The following is a 24,966-nucleotide window of genomic DNA, read 5'->3' as shown; positions in this document are numbered from 1 at the left end:
CCTTCCTCAGAAAATGAAAAGCAAACACACAATAATAGATATGGGAAACGGTACTCAACATCACACTGTTGCGGCGTGCAACTCGATCCACATATGATACCGTTGCGGTGTGCAACCCGATCCAACCATGATACCCGTGTCGGCATGCCACCCGATCCACATAAGACAATAAATAGGGAAGTACCCATCAAGCCAAAATGCTTATACCTACGAAATACTCGAATTTCAACCACAAGCACAGAAAGTGCATAATACAAATCTTGGGGAGACGGATAGCGTCATACGGTTAAAAACTCAAGCAAAACTAAGGTGCAATAAATGACCTGCATCTCGAGAGCCATCCTGCTCTCACAACACCACAACTACATGGGGTCTCAATACGAGTGCAAATAATCATACCATCTCACAACCCACATGGCACAATAGATATTGTACGAAATAGTTGATGACAAAAATAACATCCAAGGCCCGAAACTCCTCCGTAAACAACGCTATGCTGAAATGAACACATCCGACCTAATATAGAGCCCACATTCACATTTAGGTCCACCCACGAACCTCAAGCCGATTCTGATTATACCGCACTGGGCTAATAACCTTTCAAGGATCCACACAACCCCTTTTCCCATGACACACAAGAACAACCGTCAATTCAGAACAAGCATCCACCGTTCGCAACCAAATGAATAGAGCTCCTTCCAGGACTAAACTCTCACATTAGCGATAGTACCATAATCTCCATACTTGGTCTTAAATCTTCAATCAGTCAAGTGACTGTATGTCACACTTATACCATCTTCCCGTGGGATACGCTCCCATGACCTTCTGCACCAGGTAACAAGTCTGCACATCCATACAACCGGCCACACTAATGTTGTAAAGAAAATCAAGAATCCGCAATCAGTACGCAAAGCCTCTTATATAGGACACCGATCTCAGGTGACGCTGAAGACATTACCAACTTACCCTAAACACCTAAATCCTTTCTTGCTCATCTGAGCTCGTGACATTCTTGTCAACACCGAACCGCAACCGTGATTTTTAGCTTCAAAGCTGCTCACTGCACGTAACATGCTAATACGCGAGAGTATAAGAATTTCATCATAAATCCTAAAGCACTAATAGAATATACACTTCATCATATATGAACCTTTCACTTAACTCATTTCCAGAGAACCATTGCAACACGTGACTGAATTCCCATAACCGCAAAAAAAATACAAACCTCGAGTAGTGGTCTAAACCACCATAATTCTTCTGGGATCCATCTATACATAACATGCCATAATACTCGAATGCCTCCAAATAAAAATCAATTACGGCAGCTTTTAAGCCTCATATGTATCGCTACAAATCACATGTATAACTTAACACATTGAAGGAACTGGTCATTGCCACCATTATGCCAATTCAACCATTGCTAATCGATCCGACTTCTTCTAATTTAATCTAGACTTGCCTTAGGAATCTATTCAAAACATAATGAACCCAAATCCGTACTCATCTTGAGTGACCTCATTTCACGAGACCATGTCGTCCAAAATCCACGAACTATCTCTTACTCTCCTTGTGCGCATACTTGCATTTTTAGCTGGTACACCTATTTTGATAATTTCCCTATGATTTCAAAGTTATTTCCTCCTATTTTTCCATTGCTACACTGCAGACCGAAGATAATATAGAACACTTCAAGCCCCTTTCATAATCTGCTGCAAAAGCTCGATACTCCACTGTACTACAGACTCGAATCCTTTGCTCAATTATCACTGATGTCCTCTTTCCTATGTCGTAATAACCCATCAATATGCCGATAACCAGAAACCTCACATGTAGATAACCATACATTCTAATCATAGGCGGTGGGGCTCTCCCACTTAGATTGAAGCTACTATTGCATAACTCTGGTCCCACCAAGATTCTTTATCCCCCATTGACATGATCTTGCACAATCAACCCGCCAAATTCCTCGAAATCCTTCTGTAAAGCATTTCATGAACACTCTGAATCACTAGCCACATTTACATATTCAACCTCTTACCAGATAGCTAGAAGAATTGTTTATAGAAGCTTCGTCAACCACGCGACCACTAAAATGCTCATAGGAGATAACCCACATGTGGAAATTGCATGCTGACATCTTCCAATGTCACTGCACTGGGTGAGATTACTACAAAATCGGTAACCCATCCTGAGCCCGTGCTCATTCACTAGCTGTACAAGTCCGTTCACCCCTCACGGACCTCAACTAAAGGTGAGACAATACATTTTAATCCAAAGTCATGTTGTATATTTCTTCATATCAAGCAACTCCTTTCTGTCGTTGTATTCAAACTCCCACTGTATAATAGCCAATATTCCAAATTAAGTCCGTATACCCAGTCACTATCTACCATGAATCCCACACCACTCTAAAATTTTCTCAAGGCGTGTTGTCATCCTGCCACAGAACCCATATGCTACTCTGCCACTCTTCTGCTTTGGTCAAACTCACTTCTTTAAGCAACTAACCGACTCTTGTTTCTTACAGCTGGCCTTCTAGAAATTTAACCACCGTAAGACACCTCCCACATGTCCTTCCGCATCCTTCATTGCCAAGTTGTTGCCTTAAATAAAAAATCCATCTCTGTAGCACCTGGATCAATATATCGCTACCAACTTTAAACCCCTTCGATGATCATCTTTCTCGAGCCATCAACACCAGGAACATCAATTTAATCCTGAATGTCACGACCCCAACCCCGGTCCTGATGGCGCCCAACACACTGCTAGGCAAGCCTGACCAATTAACAACCTCAACCCATTTCTTATATAGTTCATTATTAGCTAACTCAGTTAAATTACCAAAACACCATATTAAAAGTCTGAAACCAGAGTTAAATAGCGGAGTTTCAAATGATAAAACTACTACTACATAGCCCATATAGATCCGGTGTCACAAGTCTGAGCCTCTAATACCAGTTTATCACCCTAATACATATCAATCTAGGGAATGCGGATAAAACAAAAGGATAGAAAGGAGAGATCAGGGCTGCGGACGTCATGTAGCTACCTCAATGCTCCCGGATATGCGCTGCTCAACTGAAAATCCTCACTCATCCTCAGATGCACCTGGATCTGCACGCAAGGTGCAGGGAGTAATGTGAGTACTCCGACCCAGTGAGTAATAAGTATAAATAATGACTGAGAATAATAAATCACGGAGAAACACAGAGTAATCTATAATGCGGCATTTTAAACAAGTAATATGAAAGCAATAAACCAATGGAAACGAAATATGGAAATGCTACAACAAATAAGCAGTTAAGTGACAGACATATAAAGGAAATCAACACATAGAACGGTACCCTATAGTACCCGTTACGGCGTGCAGCCCGATCCATACATTTATCGTCGACGGCGCTCACTGGGGGTGTGCAGACTCCGGGAGCGGCCCCTTACGGCCTAAGCACAACAAATCTAGGCCCTCGGCCTCATATCAATATCAGCATAACACTGCTGCGGCGCGTAGCCCAATCCCAAAGTATCTTCATATTTGTCCCTTGGCCGTACTCAGTCCAAAAATCATATAAGCCCCTCGGGCATTAGTAAAACAATAGTTCTCAGCCGAAAACATCATTTAATATATCATTTTAGTTTCAAAACCGAGTAAAAAGTGGCTGAGTTATAAAACAGTGGAAAACGGTACGACTGAGTTCAAGCAGTAAGTCAAAACATTGAGGAAATAGTGATAAAACTCCCTGGAGGTTTCAAATAATTGGCACAAAGCCCAAATATGGCAGTCAGTTCAAACATTGATGAGAACAAATAAGTTTCAACCAAAATACGCGGTAAAAGCATCACTCGGGACGGACCAAGTCACAATCCCCAATAATAAACGACCCCACGCTCATCATCAAGTGCGTGTCTCACCTAAATATAGCATACCAATGTGCAAATCCGGGGTTTCAAACCCTCAGGACATCATTTACATTCATTACTCACCTCGAACCGGCTAAATCTCTATCTCGCGACGCCTTTGCCCCTCGAATCGGCCTCCATGTGTGTCGAATCTATCCAAAATTAGAACGAATACATTACAATAGGATAAAGGAACAAAGCCCAAGCGAAAACAATCGAATTACCACAAAATTCTAAAATTTGGTCAAACCTGACCCCCGAGCCCGCATCTCAGAATTTGACAAAATTCACAAAACTTGAATCCTTATACTCTCACGAGTCTAACCATATGAAAATTATCCAATTCTGATTCCATTTGGTCCTTCAAATCATCATTTTACATTTTTGAAAGATTTCACAATTTTCTTCCCAAATTCCATCCCATATCACGAATTAAATGATAGATTCATGTACTCTAGCCAAATCTGAGTTAGAATCACTTACCCTGATGAATTTCTTGAAAAACCTTCGAAAAATCGCCAAAATTCGAGCTCTGTAGGTCAAAATATCAAATAAAATCCAAAACCTCGTATTTATAGAGTACCCCTCAGATCTCAGCCTCCGCGGTCCGCACAGAACCACCGCGGTCCGCGCAAAAGCACCGCGGTCCGCATAAAACCACCGCGGCCCGCACAAAACCACCGCGGCCTACATAAAACCACAGCGGCCGCACTTCATTTTGTGCAGTCCGCATAGCACATACAGCGGCTGCACTTCCTTTTGTGCGGTCCGCGTGGGTGGGTTCCGAGGCCTGCAACCTTTCTGGACCTGCTACAGCTATGATTTTGGCCTAAAACATCCCGGAACCTACCCGGAACTCCTAGAATTCCAAACAAATTGCACCAACACATCCCATGACATCGTTCAAACTTGTTCAAAACCTCGGGACGCTCACAACAACATCAAATCACTAATTTAACAGGGGATTCAAGCCTAAGAACTCCAAGAACTCTTAAATTATGCTTTCGATCAAAAAGTCTATCAAATCTTGTCCGAATGACCTAAAATTTGCACACACATCCCAAATGACACAACAAAACTACTATCACTCTCGGAATTCCATTCCGACCTCTATATCAAAATCTCGCCTATCAACCGGAACCGCCAAAATATCAACTTCTTTAAGCCTAAATCTTCTCTACAACTCCAAAACCCATTACGATCGCGCTCCTAAGTCACAAATCACCTCCCGAAGCTAACCGAACCATCGAAAGTCACTTCCGAACCTTCTAACACATAAGTCAACATCCGGTTGAGTTTTCCAACTTAAGCCTTCTTAAAAGAGACTAAGTGTCTCATTTCTTACCAAATCCTCTCCAAACTCGAACTAATCAACCCGATCACATAAAACATGGATAACGAAGCGTAATAAAGCTAAAATAGGGGAAAACGGAGCGGTAACTCATGAGACGACTGGCCGTGTCGTCACATCCTCCCTAACTTAAACAAACGTTCGTCCTCAAACGAGTCAAGAAACATACCTGAAGACTCAAACAGGTGAGGATATCTGCTCCGCATCTCCCGCTCGGTCTCCCAGGTAGCCTCCTCCACGGGATGACCTCTCCACTGCACTTTCACTGAAGCTATATCCTTTGACCTCAACTTTCGAACCTGACGACCCAAAATTTCTACTAGATCCACATCATAGGTCAAATCATCATCCAACTAAACCATGATAAAGTCCAAAACATGAGACAGATCCCCAATATACTTCCGGAGCATAGAAACATGAAATACCGGATGCACGCTCAACAAGCTGGGTGGCAAAGCAAGCTCATAAGCCACCTCCCCAATCCTCCGAAGCACCTCAAAATGCCCAATGAACCGCAGAATCAACTTCCTTTCTTCCCAAACCTCATAACACCCTTCATGGGCGAAACCTTCAGCAAGACCTTCTCACTGACCATGTAGGACACATCTCGAACCTTCCGGTCTGCATAACTCTTCTAACGCGACTGCGCTGTATGAAGCCTCTCTTGAATCGCCTTCACCTTCTTTAAGGCACCCTGAACCAAATCTGTCCCCAATAGTCTAGCCTCGCCGGGCTCGAACAAACCAACTGGAGATCTACACCGCCTCCCGTACAAAGCCTCATACGAAGCCATCTGAATACTCGACTGGTAGCTGTTGTTGTAAGAAAACTCTGCAAGCGATAGAAACTCATCCCATGAACCTCCAAAGTCAATAACATAAGCACGCAACATGTCCTCCAATATCTGAATCGTACGCTCGGACTGTCCGTCCATCTGAGGATGAAAAGCTGTGCTGAACTCCACCTGAGTACCCAACTCTCGCTGAACAGATTTCCAAAACTGGGAAGTAAACTGAGTACCTCTATCTGAGATGATGGAAACCAGAACACCATGCAACCGAACAATCTCCCGGATATAAATCCCTGCCAACCGCTTTGAAGAATAGGTAGTACACACAGGGATGAAGTGCGCGGACTTGGTCAGCCGATACACAATCACCCAAATAGCATCAAACTTTTTCAAAGTCCGAGGAAGTCCAACCATAAAGTCCACAATGATCCTCTCCCACTTCCACTCGGGAATAACCATCTGCTAAAGCAAGCCACCTGGTCTTTGATGCTCATATTTTACTTGCTGACAGTAGAAACACCGAGCTACAAATCCCACAATATCTTTCTTCATTCTTCTCCACCAATAGTGCTGCCTCAAATCCTGGTACATCTTCGCGGCACCCAGATGAATAGAATACCGCGAGCTATGGGCCTCCTCCAGAATCAACTCTCTAAGCCCATCCACATTGGGCACACAAATCCAGCCCTACATCATCAACACACTATCATCACCGATGGTCACATCTCTGGCATCATCATGCTGAACCCTGTCCTTAAGGACAAGCAAATGCGGATCATCATACTGGCGCTCTCTGATGCGATCATATAAGGAAGACCGAGAAACCACACATGCCAACACCCGATTGGACTCCGAAATATCCAACCTCACGAACCGATTCGCCAAGGCCTGAACATCAACTACAAAAGGTCTCTCCCCAACTGGAACATATGCCAAACTCCCCATACTCATTGCTTTTCGGCTCAACGCATCGGCCACAATATTGGCCTTTCCCAGATGATACAATATGGTGATATCATAATCCTTAAGCAACTCCAACCATCTCCGCTGCCTCAAATTAAGATCCTTTTGCTTGAACAAATGCTAAAGACTGCGATGATCGGTGAATATCTCACAAGATACACCATACAAATAATGCCTCCAATCTTCAATGCATGTTTATGGCAGCCAACTCCAAATCATGAACGGGGTAGTTCTTCTCATGGGGATTTAATTGACGAGAAGCATAAGCAATAACTCTACCCTCCTGCATCAATACACAACCAATCCCAACTCTCGAAGCATCACAATACACGGTATATGAACCTGAAGCTGATGGCAAAACCAACACTAGAGTTGTGGTCAAAGATGTCTTGAGCTTCTGAAAGCTTTCTTAACACTCATCCGACCATACAAATGAAACACCCTTCTAAGTCAACTTGGTCAAGGGCGATGCGATAGATGAGAATCCCTGAACAAACCGGCGATAATAACCTGCCAACCCAAGAAAGCTACGAATCTCTGTGGCTGAGGACGGTCTAGGCCAACTCTGAACCACCTCTATCTTCTTTGGATAAACCTGAATACCCTCGCTGGACACCACGTGTCCCAAGAAAGCCACTGAACTGAGCCAAAACTTACACTTGGAGAATTTTGCATAAAGCTTCTCCTCCCTCAATCCCTGCAACACAACTCTCAAATGTTCCGCGTGCTCCTCCTAACTATGCGAGTACACCAAAATATCATCAATGAATACAATGATGAACAAATCTAGATAAGGCCGGAACACTATGTTCATCAAATGTATGAATGCTGCTGGGGCATTGGTTAGCCCGAAAGACATCACAAGGAACTCATAATAACCATATCTAGTCCTGAAGGCAGTCTTAAGAATATCTGAATCCCTAATCTTCAACTAGTGATAACCGAAACGAAGATCAATCTTGGAGAACACTCTCGCTCCCTGAAGCTAATCAAATAAATCATCAATGCGAGGTAAAGCATACTTGTTCTTAATTGTTACTTTGTTCAGTTGCCTATAATCAATGCACATTCTCATCGTGCCATCCTTCTTCTTCTCAAACAAAACCGGTGCACCCTAAGGTGACACACTAGGCCGAATGAACCCCTTATCTAGGAGTTCCTGAAGCTATTCTTTCAATTCCTTCAACTCTACTGGTTCCATACGATATGGCGGAATAGAAATGGGCTGAGTGCCCGGCACCAGGTCAATACCAAAATAAATATCCCTGTCTGGTGGCATGTTCGGCAGGTCTGCAGGAAACACATCGGGAAAATCCCTCACAACTGGAACATAATCAATGCTAGGAGTCTCAGCTCCTACATCCCTCACAAACGCTAAATATGAAAGGCAACCCTTCCCAACCATACGCTGGGCCTTCAAGAAAGATATCACTCTACTAGGAACATAATCAGTCACACCACACCACTCGATTCGCGGTACACCCAGCAAAGCAAAGTGACTGTCTTAGCATGATAGTCTAGAATAGCACGACACTGAGATAGCCAATCCATGCCCAAAATGACATTAAAATCCACCATGTTCAATAGCAATAGATCTACTCGGGTCTCCAGACCCCCAATAGTCACCACACATGACCGGTACACACAGTCTACAACAACAGTATCGCCCACAGGGGTAGATACATGAACATGTAAAGCAAGAAACTCACGGGACGTACCCAAATAACGAGCAAAGTATGATGACACATAAGAAAAGGTGGAACCGGGATCAAATAATACTGAGGCATCTCTGTGGCATACTGAAACAATACCTGTAATGACAGCATCTGAAGCAATAGCATCCGGCCTGCCTGGAATAGCATAGAAATGAGCCTGGCCATTGCCTGATCGACCTCCCCCTCTGGGGAGACCCCTGACTGCCTGACCTCCACCCCTAGCTGAGTGGGTGGGTGGTGAAGTAACTAGAGCAAAAGTCGAGGGCTGACCCCTTTGCTGAAACTGACCATCACGAAGTCGAGGGCACTTCCTCCTCATATGTCCAAACTCTCCGCACTCATAACAACTACCCGGTGCTGGAGATGGGGACTGAAGGGAATCCCTCGTACCAGAGTGACTAGCAGTTGCACTCGGCGCAGAATAACCCTGAGTTGATGGGGCATGAGATGAACTCTGAGCTGGGAGGGCGTTGAATAAAGGTTGGCCCTACTGGGACCCCTGATGACCACGACCTGAAGATGCCCCATGATACTCTGGATGGGCCGACTAAGCAGGCCTGAAAGAATGACCTCTACCATGCTGGGACTGGCCCCTCGACGGAGCTCCACTGTAATTGCCGGATCCTCGAGGCCTCTTGGCCTCCCTCTCCTCTCGCTCCCTACGGTGAACCATCTCAATCTCACGAGCGCTATCAACTAACTCCTCGAACATAGCACCCAATACTCACTCTAGTCATCAGAATACGGAGATGGTAGTTAAGGCCATCCACAAATCTCCTGATCCTCTCATGATCTGTTGGAATCATCCAAATGGTATGATGAGCCAACTCTGAAAACCTCATCTCACACTAAGTCATGGTTATACCCCCCTGCGTCAACCACTCAAACTGCCTACGCAGTTCCTCTCTACGGGACTACGGTACATACTTCTCGAAGAAGAGAGTGGAGAACTGCTACCAAGAAAGGGGTGCTGCACTGACAGGCCTACGCCTCTCAAAATCCTCCCACCAAGTAAAGGCAACCCCCGAGAACTGAAAGGTGGTAAATGCTACACCACTAGACTCAAGGATCCCTGCTGTACGGAGCATCCGCTGACACTTGTCAAGAAAACCCTGGGCATCCTCGCCCTCAGCACCACTGAATGACAGAGGCTGGAGTCTACCAAACCTCTCAAGACGACGTTGCTTATCATCCGACATAACCGGTACCATGAACTCCTGAACTGGTGCAACCGGCTGAGCTTGAGGTGCCCCCGGCATCTGTAGTCCCTACATTACCTGCTCAGGTGTGCGAGTAGCGGCGATCTGATTGCCTCCCCCGGCCTGTGAAGTAGCTGCTGCGGTAGTGGCTGAAACTACCTGAGCCAGGCCAGTGCAAACTGATAAGATCTGTGCCAAGGCCTCCTGAAAAACCTGGAATCACGATGTGCACAACTGGTGCCTGAACTGGTGTTGCTGGAGCCTGATCTGGAGCCGGGGCAACTGGGGGATCAACAGGTGCTGCCCTCACTGCTCTGCCTCTGCCACGTCCACGACCGCATCCCCGGCCTCTGGTAACCTCAGTGGGTGGCACTGGTGGTCGTCCACCTCGTCCGGTAGCTCGCGTCCTCACCATCTATGAGAGAATGGAATAACAGAAGTTTAGTTCTCGGATCAACAAAATCGCACGACCAGAATTTCAAGAATATGATGTTTTTCCTAAAGGTTCTGCAACCTCACGAGGATAAATATAGACGTCTCCGTACCGATTCGCGAAACTCTACTAAACCGGCTCATGACTTGAGAGACCTATATAAACCTAGGCTCTGATACCAACTTGTCACGACCCCAACCCTGGTCGTGATGGCGCCCAACACACTGTTAGGCAAGCCTGACCAATTAACAACCTCAACTCATTTCTTATATAGTTCATTATTAGCTAACACAGTTAAATTACCAAAATACTATATTAAAAATCTGAAACCAGAGTTAAATAGGCGGAGTTTCAAATGATAAAATTACTACTAGATAGCCCATATAGATCTGGTATCACAAGTCTGATCCTCTAATACCAGTTTATCACCCTAATACATATCAATCTAGGGAATGCAGATAAAATAAAAGGATAGAAAGGAGAGATCAGGGCTGCGAATGCCATGCAGCTACCTCAATGCTCCCGGATATGCGTTGCTCAATTGAAAATCCTCACTCAGCCTCAGATGCACCTGGATCTGCACGCAAGGTGCAGGGAGTAATGTGAGTACTCCGACCCAGTGAGTAATAAGCCTAAATAATGACTGAGAATAAGAAATCACGTAGAAACACAGAGTAATCTATAATGCGGCATTTTAAACAAGTAATATGAAAGCAATAAACCAATGGAAATGAAATATGGAAATGCTACAACAAATAAGTAGTTAAGTGACAGACATATAAAGAAAATCAACACATAGAACGGTACCCTATAGTAACCGCTGCGGCGTGCAGCCTGATCCATACATTTATCGTCGACGACGCTCACTGGCGGTGTACAGACTCCGGGATGGGTCCCTTACGGCCCTAGCGCAATATCAAGACATCTCGTGGCATCAAATTTAGGCCCTCGGCCTCATATTAATATCAGTATAACACTGCTGCGGTGCGCAGCCCGATCTCATAGTATCCTCACATCTGGCCCTTGGCAGTTCTCTGTCCAAAAATCATATAAGCCCCTCGAGCATTAGTAAAACAGTAGTTCTCAGCCCAAATCATCATTTAATATATCATTTTAGTTTCAAAATCGAGTAAAAAGTGTCTGAGTTGTAAAACAATGGAAAATGATACGACTGAGTTCAAGTAGTAAGTCAAAACAGTGAGGAAATAGTGATAAAACTCCCCGGAGGGTTCCAATAATTGGCACGAAGCCCAAATATGGCAATCAGTTCAAACATTGATGAGAACAAATAAGTTTCAACTAAAATACGGGGTAAAAACATCACTTGGGACGGACCAAGTCACAATCTCCAATAATAAACGACCCCACGCTCATCATCAAGCGCGTGTCTCACCTCAATATAGCACTACGATGTGCAAATCCGGGGTTTCAAACCCTTAGGACATCATTTACATTCATTACTCACCTTGAACCGGCTAAATCTCTATCTCGCGACGGCTTTGCCCCTCGAATCGGCCTCCACGCACATCGAATCTATCCAAAATCAGAACAAATACATCACAATAAGCTAAGGGAACAAAGCCCAAGCGAAAACAATCGAATTACCACAAATTTCTAGAATTTGGTCAAACCCGACCCCCGGGCCCGCATCTCAAAATTTTACAAAATTCACAAAACTCGAATCCTTATACTCTCACGAGTCTAACCATATGAAAATTATCCAATTCCGATACCATTTGGTCCTTCAAATCATCATTTTATATTTTTGAAAGATTTCACAATTTTCTTCCCAAATTCCATCCCAAATCATGAATTAAATGATGAATTCAATGATAGATTCATGTATTCTAGCCAAATCTGAGTTAGAATCACTTACCCAAATGAATTTCTTGAAAAACTTTCGATAAATCGCCAAAATCCGATCTCTGTAGGTCAAAATATCAAATAAAACCTAAAACCTCGTATTTATAGAGTACCCCTCAGATCGCAGCCTCCGCGGTGCGCACTGAACCACCGCGGTCCGCGCAAAAGCACCGCGGTCCGCGCAAAACCACCGCGGCCCGCACAAAACCACCGCGGCCCGCATAAAACCACAGCGGCCGCACTTCATTTTGTGCGGTCCGCGTGGGTGGGTTCCGAGGCCTGCAACCCTTCTGGACCTGCTACAGCTATGATTTTGGCCTAAAACATCCCGGAACATACCCGGAACTCCTGGAATTCCAAACAAATTGCACCAACACATCCCATGACATCGTTCAAACTTGTTCAAAACCTCGGGAAGCTCACAACACCATCAAATCACTAATTTAATAAGGGATTCAAGCCTAAGAACTCCAAGAACTCTTAAATTATGCTTTCGATCAAAAAGTCTATCAAATCTCGTCCGAATGACCTAAAATTTGCACACATCCCAAATGACACAACGAAGCTACTGTCACTTTCGGTATTCCATTCCGACCCCTATATCAAAATATCGCCTATCATCCGGAACCGCCAAAATATCAACTTCGCCAATTTAAGCCTAAATCTTCTCTACAACTCCAAAACCCATTCCGATCGCGCTCTCACTTCCGAACCTTCTAACATATAAGTCAACATCCGGTTGACATTTGCAACTTAAGACTTCTTAAAAGAGACTAAGTGTCTCATTTCTTACCAAATCCTCTACGAACTCGAACTAATCAACCCCATCACATAATAACAAAGCGTAAAGAAGCTAAAATAGGGGAAAACAGAGTGGTAACTCATGAGACAACTGGCTGGGTCGTCACACTGAACCACCACACACCGTGATCTCTGATAGCCGCTTCTTCGGCACTATTTAACACTACCTTACCTCGAGAGAAATTTGACGAAGACCATAACACCAGCGAACTTAACGAATTCAATCAAGGGCGACGACACCACATTACTAATGAAAATTTTACCACACTCAAAAACACCATATCTCATTACTCCATCAACCCTAAATCTGTGCATTCATAGTCCGATTGCCTTTCCTCCACTAGAAATAAAATACTGAATCTCAGAATCATGTACTAAGTAAAACCTCCTTTCAAGTCATTCGCTACTTCAACGCGGAGACAAGTATCCTACCATTATAAAAATAATGTGCGATAGCAATGCACAAATTGTCATAACAATTAATGCCAAATCTCAAAATGTTTGGTAGTACTGATGCTGAGCTGAAATGACAAAACGACCTTTCGTAAGGCGACGACAATAGCCCAATCAAATACGCAGGGAGAAACATCCTTCACCACATCTGTAGTACCATTACAATTCCTCAATTCCCGATTCATAACAAGCGCTTCACGTCGCATAAGATTGAATAGGAAAGAGACAAAGGCATAAGCCTCAAAGGAATCAAATCGCACGATGAGGAATCAAGAAGGGAAATGCTCCTAATGCCATGTAGCCTCTCGAAGATAAATACATACGTCTCCATACCGATTCGTAAGACTTCACTAGACTCGCTCATGACTCGAGAGACCTAAGTGAACCTAGTGCTCTGATACCTTGTCACGATCCAAAATCCATTAAAGATCGTGATGGCGTCGGACACCGCTGTCAGGTAAGCCAACACTATGTACTTACTTTATGTCTTATTTTAATATTTTTAAAATCATAATTTTCCTTCTATTAAATAGTAGAAGTTGGAAATTACAGAGTAAATAATAATGTTCTTAACAATTCATTACTGAACAACCCGTAAGCACCCCAAAACCCGGTGTCACAAATACATGAGCATCAACTAGGAAATAAATTAAAATACAGCATCTGTCCAAAATACAAATTTGGATAGGAAAGAAAATATAAATACTTTGAAGGAGACTCTGCTGGCTGCGGGTCGCAATATAGAATACAACTCACCTAAGTCCCCGCATTAACCACGCATTTGCGCCCACAAGGCCACTAAATATATATGTGCATACACAACAAAATGTGCAGCAAGTGTAGTATAAGTACTTAAATCAACGCGTACCCAGTAAGTATCTAGTATAACCTCGAAGAAGTAGTAACGAGGGGTCGACTCCGACACTTACTATGGGCTATAAATAAAATACCAATGATATAATTAAACCTGGATGATACAGAATGATTGTAAGTTCAATATCATGAAGTAACTAAATGGTTCTTTAATAAATGAGAAATTTTCAAATTTATTTTTCATCATTTAACAATTTATATCTAAGGAAAATGAGGCAATATCAATTATTATAAATTCCAAAGCAACCAAATCAATCATGCACAAGTCATGCCGAGGTCATACGAACATGATCCAACATATAAATATAAACTGTGCACTACTGAGGGTCGAATGACATGAACCAACATATAAATATAACTGTGCACTGCTGAGGGTCGAACGACACAAACCATAGGTGCATCTATTTAACTGTAATGACCCGACCGGTCATTTTGACCTCTAGTGCATCCTTCAGCGGTTTGAGGCCTTGAGTAGCTTTACTTCAGGTATTATGACTTTCATGCGTGGTCTAAATTAATTTTCGGGAAGTTCAGAGTTGATTGAGAAAGAAAATTCTCATTTCGGAAGCTTTAAGTTGGAAGAATTGACTAGTTGATTTTTGAGTAAAACACATCGGAATTGGGATTTGAAGCTTCCAACAAGTTCATATGATGATTTTGAACTTGGGTGTATGTCCGGATCGAATTTTGGATGACTAGGGAGCGTTTCAGCGCCTATTGTGGAAGTTGGTATTTTAGAAGAATTTCATAAATTTGGGTTGAGGTGTATTTCAATGTTATCGATGTCTGTTTGGGATTCTGAGTCTGGGAATAGCTCCGTATGGTGATTCTGGTATTGGGAGCGTGCCCAGAAGTGGATTTGGAGATCTGTAGGTCATTTCAGGGTCATTTGGCGAATGTTATAAATTTGAAGGTTTTTGAGAAGTTTGATCGGGAGTGGACTTTTTGATATGGGGGTTGGATTCTGATTCTGGAAGTAGGAGTAGGTCCGCAATGTCGAATGTGACTTGTGTACAAAATTTGATGTCAATCGAACGTGATTTGATAGGTTTCGACATTGAATGTAGAAATTGGATTTCTTAGTTTCATTAGACTCGAATTGGGGTGTGATTCGTGATTTTAGCATTGTTTGATGTGATTTAAGACCTTGACTAAGTCCGTGATATGTTTTGAGACTTGTTGGTTTATTCGGACGGGGTCCCGAGGGGCTCGGGTGAGTTTCAGACCATTTCTAAGCCATTTTTAGCTGCTGGTTTTTGGCTACAACAGTGTGCTATGCGATCGCGGGGAATTGGTCGTGATCACGATGAGTAAACTGGGAGAAATTGGCCAGTGATTCGTGATCGCGGAAGGCCTCTCGCGATCACGTAGAGGAAAATTTCTTCTGCACTGACCCGAATTTAGAAGCTTGTACCTTGCAATATATAAGAAATTTGGAGATGGTCCAAAAATTAAAGTTGTATCCCTTTGTGTCTAATTTTCAGAAAGTCAAACATTTTAGTATTTGGAATTGTGTACGAAAAGTTATGAGTGGTACACTACAGCCTATCCGGAAAGAGTTTGGAAGTCGTGAAGAAGTTTGTGTTGCATAGGGCTGATTTTGAAATCTTATATCTCGTAACCCATAAGGAACTAGGAGATAAGGAAAACATGAATTGTAGTGCTTGGAGTCTAATTTTCAAAAAGTTAAACCATTTGTAATTTAGAGGTTTGTACAAAAAGTTATCACCATTATACTAGAAGCTGTTTGGAAGAGCTAAGCATTTGTTCTTCGTGATCGCGAAGGACAAATTTTGGGCTGAGAAATGTTGTTCTTCACAATCGCGGATCATTTTCCGCGATCGCGAAGAGTTAATACCTGGGCAGAAGTTATATTTTGAGGTTTCGGCCATTTTTAATATATTTGGAGCTATGGAGCTCGGATTGAAGCGATTTTCACCATATAGATTAGGGTAAGTGTTCTATATCCGAAAGTAATTATACTTTATGGTTATATGGTTATGTTCATCATTTATTTTAGATTTAAATGGAAGAAATCAAGATTTTTGCAAAACTTTTCAAGAACGAAAATTCAAGATTTGGAGGTCAAATTGTTATCGAAATTTGATAATATTGGTATGGTTGAACTCGTATTGGAATGAGTTGTCGGATTTTTTGAGTTTCATCAGGTTCCGAGGCATGGGTACCACTGCCAACTTTTCGAACGGAGTTGAATTTTTTTATAAATTATTAAATTTCAAGCATTGGAGTATATTTTTAATTAATTTGCACATTGTTTGACTAGTTTCGGATTGAACGGCACCAAGTTGGGGCGTTAGAGCGAAATTGTGACTGGAAAGAAGGCTTTAAGACGAGGTAAGTCTCCTTTTTAACCTTGTAAGAGGAAATTTACCCCATAGATGAAATAATCCAATATGTGCTTCTATTTGTGGGGGCTACGTATGCACGAGGTGACGAGAGTCCGTGCGTAGCTACTATTATGCTTAAGTCCGGGTAGACTAGTGTCACACCTCCTTTTTCTACCCCTGGAAGGGTATAAGGGAGTTTTTTCCAATTTAATTGAGAATCGAAACGGAATTATTTAATTAAAAATCAGAGTCACCACTTGAGATAATTTATGGTATCCCAAGTCACCGGTTCAAATCCCGAATCGAGGAAAGATTGACTCTGTTTTACGATCCGTGAACACAGAAATCCGGGTAAGGAATTCTGTTAACCCGAAAGAAGATGTTAGGCATTCCTGGGTTCTGTGGTTTTAGCACGATCGCTCAACTGTTATTATTGGCCTATTTATTTGATTTTAAAACATTTTTGGAACCCATGTGCATTTTATTCCTTTTAAACCGCTTTTAATAATCCAATTATTATACAATTAATTATTGATTACACATTGCGAATCATGTCACGGAAACCGTATCCACGATCCACAACATGTTTATTTTAATTAACAACATTAAATTGTGGCCGGGTCACATAAATGTACCCCCGGATTTTTAGAAATTAAGAGTCATGACCACGTCACGGGAACCGTACCCGTAGCCATGACAATTATTTAATTAACGCGCCTAAAGCAACTACAAATGTTCGAAGCATTTTCTAAACTAACTTTGTAGTTATGTGAGGGCCATATGTTATGAATTTTATTTGTATATGGCGCACCTCAAATTATTTTAGAGAAAAGGTTTGTATATATGTTTTTGAAAGCAAACTAAAGGTATTCCTACTTATCTAATTTAAAAAAAAAAACCAAGTACCACAACCACTTCACGGGAACCGTATCCATAGTTGTAATAGTTTTACTACGCGCCAAAAGCAAAGTACGAGTCTTTATAGATACTCAAATCCAACTTAGTCAAATTCAGGGAAGCTCTCAATCAGCTTCATTTTCAAACTTAAGAATAAACAAATATTGATGTACATATTAAGTAGAAATTGGATAATGTCAGCTGAGATAAGCAAGGGATGTAATCTGACTCAGAAATATTAGAATCCAACTCTTATTTTAAAACATAGAACAATCCAAAAATGAATCTGTAAGGGATAAAACATTTGAACAACCATTGGTCCTTTTCCCAAAGCAACAACAGAGAAAAATTATTCAAACTATTAGATGGAATTTCCAAAAACAAAAAATATCAAATACCCCAACTTGAATTTTCCCATAGACACATCATATAAATCAAAATCCATATCCATCAGTAGTGAGTTTAATTTGTCGTTTCAACATAGGCACATTAGTAAGAAAATCAAACTCCATACGTCCCACCAATCCATGGAGCTCTGGTAATTTACATTGGCGATGCTCTTCAAATAATGAGCAATGGACGATACAAGAGTATTGAGCATCGAGTTATGGCTAATGGCAGCAACAATAAGATTTCTGTGCCAATTTTTGTGAACCCCAAACCTAGTGATGTAATTGGTCCTTTGGCTAAAGTGCTAGAGAATGGAGATGAACCAATTCACAAACAAGTTCTTTACTCAGATTATGTCAAGCATTTCTTTAGGAAAGCTCATGATGGGAAAGACACTGTTGATTTTGCTAAAATCAAGTAGAACTTATAGTGGATCTGCTCGAAGAATAAGAAGATGAACTAAAAATTTCTTCAACAAATATCACAAGAAAAACATGGACTTGATGTCGGATTGCTAATATTCACATTCATTCTCAGTCTTTTAACACAAGAAATCAGCGATCAATTGTCCCGTAAATTCATAGCTTGGACTCGAAAAGAAGAAAATAGAACTACACTAATCTAAACTTGCTAACTGGCGGATTCAATCCAAGAAAAAGGGAGTGATTGTCATTCATGGAGGAAAAATAGGGCAGGGGATTATGCAGGTCCAAATCAAATTGCGACCTCAAAGAGATCATGATTTAATGACGAATTAAGCACACACAAATCACTGGGATTGACTCGATTAAGATTCGAAGATTCGTACAGTTTTTAGAAAACTAAACGAAGCTAACCAAACCAATGACGGTCAGATAAAACCTTAGAGAACTCATTTTAACACATACATAGCCAAACCAAACCAAAAATACTTGTGCATATGGCAAAGAAACACATTATGACCAACAGTCACCACAATTTAAACAGTTCTAAACCAGCTGAACTCAAACTCTCAATACATCTCTTAATCAAACGCTAAAGATAGGCTACATGAGATTAGAAATAAACCTGAATCAGTAAACACTTCCGATTAATTCTACTCGAATGTTGAATACAAATGAAATCCAATAGCTAATATCAGCACAACCAGCAACAGAAGCGAGTAGAAATCAGAAGCTCAGACAAAAATTTGGAACGACACCGGGATTCAGAACTTAAACGCAAACTCCAACTCAAACTTTAATCAAGTTCCATTTTTTGAGAACCAGAAATCAAGAGAAAGAAGAAATGCTAAAAAAACAAAATCTGTTCTTGGTGATTTTTTTTTGTTGATTTTTCTTGAAATGAAGTAAAACTTGAATGAAATCGAACTCAGACTATATTCATTTTTTGCTTTTTTTTTTGTTTTTCTGAAGAAGGTCGAAAAGAAAACCTGAAGCAATCTCACACAAAAGAGCTCAAGAACCCTAGAAGATTTTTTTTACCCGAGAATATTTCTTCCTCCTTCTTAAACAAAAAACTTACCTTATATATGAAACTCAAAAATTTCGAACCTTCTATTCCCTTCTTTCCCAAGAAATCCCCCAAATTTTATCCAAAATCCGAAAAAAATCAACCCCCAATCTCACATAGAATGAAACCTAGACAAATGGAAGGCGTGGATGTAATTTCTCACATCTACCCGATCCTATTTACCCGAGATTCATCCCAAGAGATCAAGAGCGCGTGAGAATGGCTAAATGCTGAAAATATTTTGTCAGAGAGACGATTATTCCACGTTGGAGAGATGAAAGAAGGGCCCATGTGCAATGCGTTCGGGCGAAATTCGTTCTGTAAACTCAACCGAGTTGGATGAATTTGGGCGAGCAGAATCGGGGATAGAGGTTGGGCGTCGTTTCTATGATCCTAGGTTTAGGGTTTACTTTGAGGATGAAATTATAAGATGGTTTATGTATTAAGGGGGAGTGGGGCGGGTAAGGCGGGTCAGGGAGTGGTTTTTTGGGCTGGACCTGGGCGGGCAGGTGTGGGACTTGGGCTGGGAGGGGAATTGGGTTAATTCCCAGCCCAATTGAACAAATCTCTTTCCCACATTCATTTTCTTTTTCCTTTTTCTCTTTTTTATTTAATAAAATCCTAAAATTAACTCCTAAATTAATCTAAGTTGTGAAATTACGCTAATTTCCTAGTCACAATAATTATAAAATTACTTAGTCCTAAATTACAAGGAGAAATTAATAAACTAAAATTAAAAAGAGTAAAATGAGCTATTTGTGATTTTCATTTTTAAATAAAAAAATAATTACTAATTAGTTCCAAGAATGTAATAAAAATCAAACCTAAATGCAATGCATGGTATTTTTGGTATATGTTTTTTGATTTTTAATGGAAATTAAATATGCACAAAAATGCAAATAATTAGTAAAATTCTACAAAAAATCCTATAAAATTGTAAAAATTGAAAAAGAAAAATTATTTTTCTTGTATTTTATGGTAGTAATTCCTATAGGGTAAAAATCACGTGCTCACAGCTGCCCCTCTTTGCTCGAAAATACGAAGAGTTTTCGTGCAAAGATAAAGTGAGCAGATACGAGCGATTTTTACCCATTTGAATACTCCGTGGGAAGCATTTTTGAAAGATTTGACCGCACCCTGCTTACGAGGTTGCCTACATATTCTTGCTTTAAAGGAATTAGATCAGTGTAGTTTGGGAAGATTTGGTAGCTGAGACTACCAGGAAGCTGTGATTTCACTATTGCTGCTGCTGCTATTGCTTGTTGAACTCCTTATTACACCAAAATAAAATAAAAGAAGCTAGACTAAACTATGATCTGTGAATTACAAGAATCCTATCTATATCTTCAAACTTGATCTTGCAGTTTCTGTTGCTCTATTGACTTATATTCTCTAGGTGAAATTCCTTTGTTGCTGACTTGAATTGTATTTTGAGGTGCTTTCCCTTTGTTCTCCAGGTGGGCACCTGATTGCTGAACTTGAACCGTCTTCCTTTGAATGTTGTTGCTTTCCCTTTGTTCTCCAGGTGGGCGCCTGATTACCAACGTTTGAATTATCTTCCTTTCCTCCGAAACTTGACTTGTTTTCCCTTTGTCTTCCAGGTGGGTGCCTGATTGCCGAACTTGCACCGTCTTCTTTTGAACATTGCTTTTTTTCCTTTGTTCTCTAGGTGGGCTCCTAATTACCAACATTTACACAGTTTTTTCTCGAAACTTGAACTGCTTCTCTTTGTTCTCCAGGTGGGCTCCTGATTACCAAAACTTGAATTGCTTTTCCTTTGTTCTCTAGGAGGGAGCCTGATTACCAACATTTGCATTGTTTTTCCTCAAAACTTGAACTGCTTCCCTTTCTTCTCCAGGTGGGCTCCTGATTACCAACACTTGAATTGCTTTCTCTTTGTTCTCCAAAAGGGTGCCTGATTACCAACATTTGCACTGTTTTTCCTCAAAACTTGAACAGCTTTCCTTTGTTCTCCAGGTGGGCTCCTGATTACTGAATTACTATCACTTTGTTCTCCAAGTGTGCTCCTGATTACCAATATTTGCACTGTTTTTCCTCGAAACTTGAACTGCTTCCCTTTGTTCTCCAGGTGGGCTCCTGATTACCAACACTTGAATTGTTTTCCCTTTGTTCTCTGGGTGGGCTCCTGATTACCAAAATTTGCACTGTTTTTCCTCGAAAGTTGAACTGATTTCCTTTGTTCTCCAGGTGGGCTCCTGATTACCAACATTTGAATTGCCTTACCTTTGTTCTCCAGGTGGGCTCCTGATTACCGAACTCGAACTGACTCCTCTGAACTTGCTGCTCTCCCTTTGTTCTCCAAGTGGGTGCCTGATTGCTGATCCTGAATTGTCCTCTTCTTGAAACTGCTTTTCCTTTGAACTATCATCCCTTGTTTCTCCAGGTGGGTGCCTGATTGCCAAAACTTTAACTGCTTTGTATTCTTGAAACTCGTGCTGTCTTCCCTTGTTCTTCAGGTGGACACCCGATTTCAACAAAATAGACAAAACAAAAGAAATTTTCCTGCCCCAGTTTGGTATTGGGAACATATGTGAGTGTTAACTGATTCTTGTTATCAAAATGAATTCTAATTAAATTCCGTTATCCTGAAAATTTCAAACCAAGTCTCATATCAAAAGTGAAAAACTTTAAATGCTGAATTATACTTTCCAAAGTAGAACTTACGCTAAATCTTGTTATCTATGAAGGTTTTGAAATTTAACTAGATCCCATTATCCAGGAGGGCCCTTAAAATTAAAATCAAATCTCATCTTAAGGGTGAAAACTTCAGAGCTAAATTTAACTTCCTAACTGTGAAACTTATGCTAAATCTCATCATCTAAAGGAAGTCTTAAACTAAGTCCCATTATTTAGGAGGGTCCTGAAAATTTCAAATTGAATCTCATCCTAAGTATGAAAACTTCAAAGACAACTTATATTTCCTCAAGGTAGAGCCTATGCTAGATCTTGTTGCTCATGAATGTTTTGACTTTTAACTAAGCCCCATTGTCCAGGAGGGCCCTAAGAATTTATGGTCAAACCTCTCTGGTGCTTGCTTTCCTTACAGAGGGTTTCTCCGAAACAAACAAAATTTCTGTCCCTGTTTCAATTAAAGAAAAATCTTGTCAGTTTAAAAATGTGGTGGTTAGTTTGCGGCATTCTTGCAGAAGGTGGCCCTTTCGCTGCTGTGCTTTGTTTGACTGTCCGCCTTGAACTGACCAAGAATTGTTTGCCTTTCTGATTGAATTTCAACCACAGGACCCTGAATGACCCAAATGTTCTACACTCAACCCGGCGTTTTACATTTCTGTCTTTCCCATTTGAACCTCTGTATCTTCCACAAAATTCACAAACCATTCGTCCGTTTGAACTTTCATTAACACCTTGTTCTTTCAACTTTTGCAACATGTTATTTCTGGTATGCTTTGGCCGCACTTTGCTTTGTGCAATATGGAAGTTTGTAGTAAGCTTTGAAATCCTTTCTTACTTGCTTAAACAAGGCTGACATTGGAAAAACCTTATAGAAATAAACCCAGAAGAAATGAAATGCAATGACTTCGAGAGTTAGGAATAAAGAAGAAAATCCAGACTTGATGACTGTTTGAGGGAGAAAAGGGAAAGAGACTTATCTGAGTGGAACAACTGGTACCAATGATCATGACATGCATTTCAGATTAATCGGCCCAGCCTATTCAAGCAATCAACTTTCAGCTATCATACTTTATGTCCCAGGATCTCCATACCCCAATTTCTTCGCCAAATCACTGACCTTGTTCAGCCTGCGGTGCCCTGAAGGGTTTTTGCCAACAAACCTCTCTCATTTATTCATCTCTCAACTCACCGTCGCCTTACGGTTCCCACGAGGTTTTTCACCAATAAGAGTCTCTCATTTTTTTAAATTTTTCTCAGCTTTCCATCGTCTTACGGTGCCCGTGAGAGTTTTCACCAATAAAACTCTCATTTTTCATTTTCTTGCTTAGAACGAAGTGTTTCCCCTGATATGAATCACCTCTACTTGCTTGACTCGGCATCTCTCGAAGACTGGTCGAAAGGTCTTTCTTTGGATCGTAATGTGGGCTTTTGGATAGGGTTAGAAACAAAGAGTATCACAAAGGCTCAAAACAACTTGAATGGGTTCAAAATTACAATTTTTGGAATCAGATTTCTTACAACAACCACATCTTCTGCCCCAATTTCTTTGCTTGGGGACTTTTAAATTTTTATTTTGATGGGACCGAGCCGTGAAGTTGCCTACGTATCCTTAAAAGGAATCAGGTTGAACGTAGTTCATGATTAGGAATTGCTTTGTTGTTGTTACCTTCCTCTTTTCTTTTTCATTCTCTTTCTTTCTTCTTTTTCTCTTTTTCATTCTTTTCTTTCTCTTTTTTTCTTTTTTTTTTTCTTCTTCCCCCCTTTTTTACTCTTTTTCATTCTTTTCTTTCTCTTTGTCTTTTTTCTTTTTTCTTTTTTCTTTTCTTTTTCCCCATTTTTTCTTTTTTTTCTTCACTTACCTTTTTGCGTTCGTTTTTCCGAATTTTGCTACTGATTCCAAAAGAGGAGTATGAAAGAAGATAAATAACGCTCAAAAGGGTAACAAAGGGTAAAGTATTTAGATTGCAGAATAAAATGCCTTCGCCATTCCAATCTTAAAATATGCCAAGTACAAACAAACACAATTTAAACAAAAGAAATCATACATAATATCTTTTGACTGCATCAGAATTGATATCCATATCTACACATTTGTCTTCTATATCTGTTAAATACAAAACATCATTGGATAACACTCTCGTTATGATGAACGGCCCCGGCCAATTTGGGGTAAATTTGCCTTTTGCTTCATCCTGATGCGGAAGGATGAGTTTCAATACTTGCTAACCCACTTCAAATTTCCGGGGATGCACCTTCTTGTTGTATGCCCTTGCCATTCTCTTTTGATATAACTGGCCATGATACACTACTGCCAATCTCTTCTCATCAATCAAATTCAATTGCTACAGACGGGTTTTGACCCACTCATCATCATCAATCTCAGCTTCATCAACAATCCGAAGGGATGCAATTTCAACTTCTGTGGGTATCACTGCCTCAGTGTCATATACCAACAAATAAGGAGTTGCACCTACTGAAGTGCGAACAATAGTACGATAATCTTGCAAAGCAAAAGGCAACTTCTCATGCCATTGTCTGGACCCTTGAACCATTTTCCAAAGTATCTTCTTTATATTCTTGTTGGCTACCTCAACTGCTCCGTTTGCCTTGGGGTGGTATGGGGTGGAATTGTGATGCGTAATCTTAAACTGTTGACACACTTCTTTCATCAGATGACTGTTAAGATTAGCACCATTATCTGTGATGATCACCTTTGGGATTCCGAACCGACAAATGATATTTGAATGAACAAAATCGACTATTGCCTTCTTTGTTACAGACTTGAAAGTTTTAGCTTCAACCCACTTAGTGAAATAGTCAATGGCCACCAGAATGAACCTGTGTCAGATG

The sequence above is a fragment of the Nicotiana tabacum genome, chromosome 20 (genome assembly GCF_000715075.1).
Source record: "Nicotiana tabacum cultivar K326 chromosome 20, ASM71507v2, whole genome shotgun sequence".
NCBI classification, from domain to species: Eukaryota; Viridiplantae; Streptophyta; class Magnoliopsida; order Solanales; family Solanaceae; genus Nicotiana; species Nicotiana tabacum.
This window is presented reverse-complemented; position numbering follows the sequence as displayed.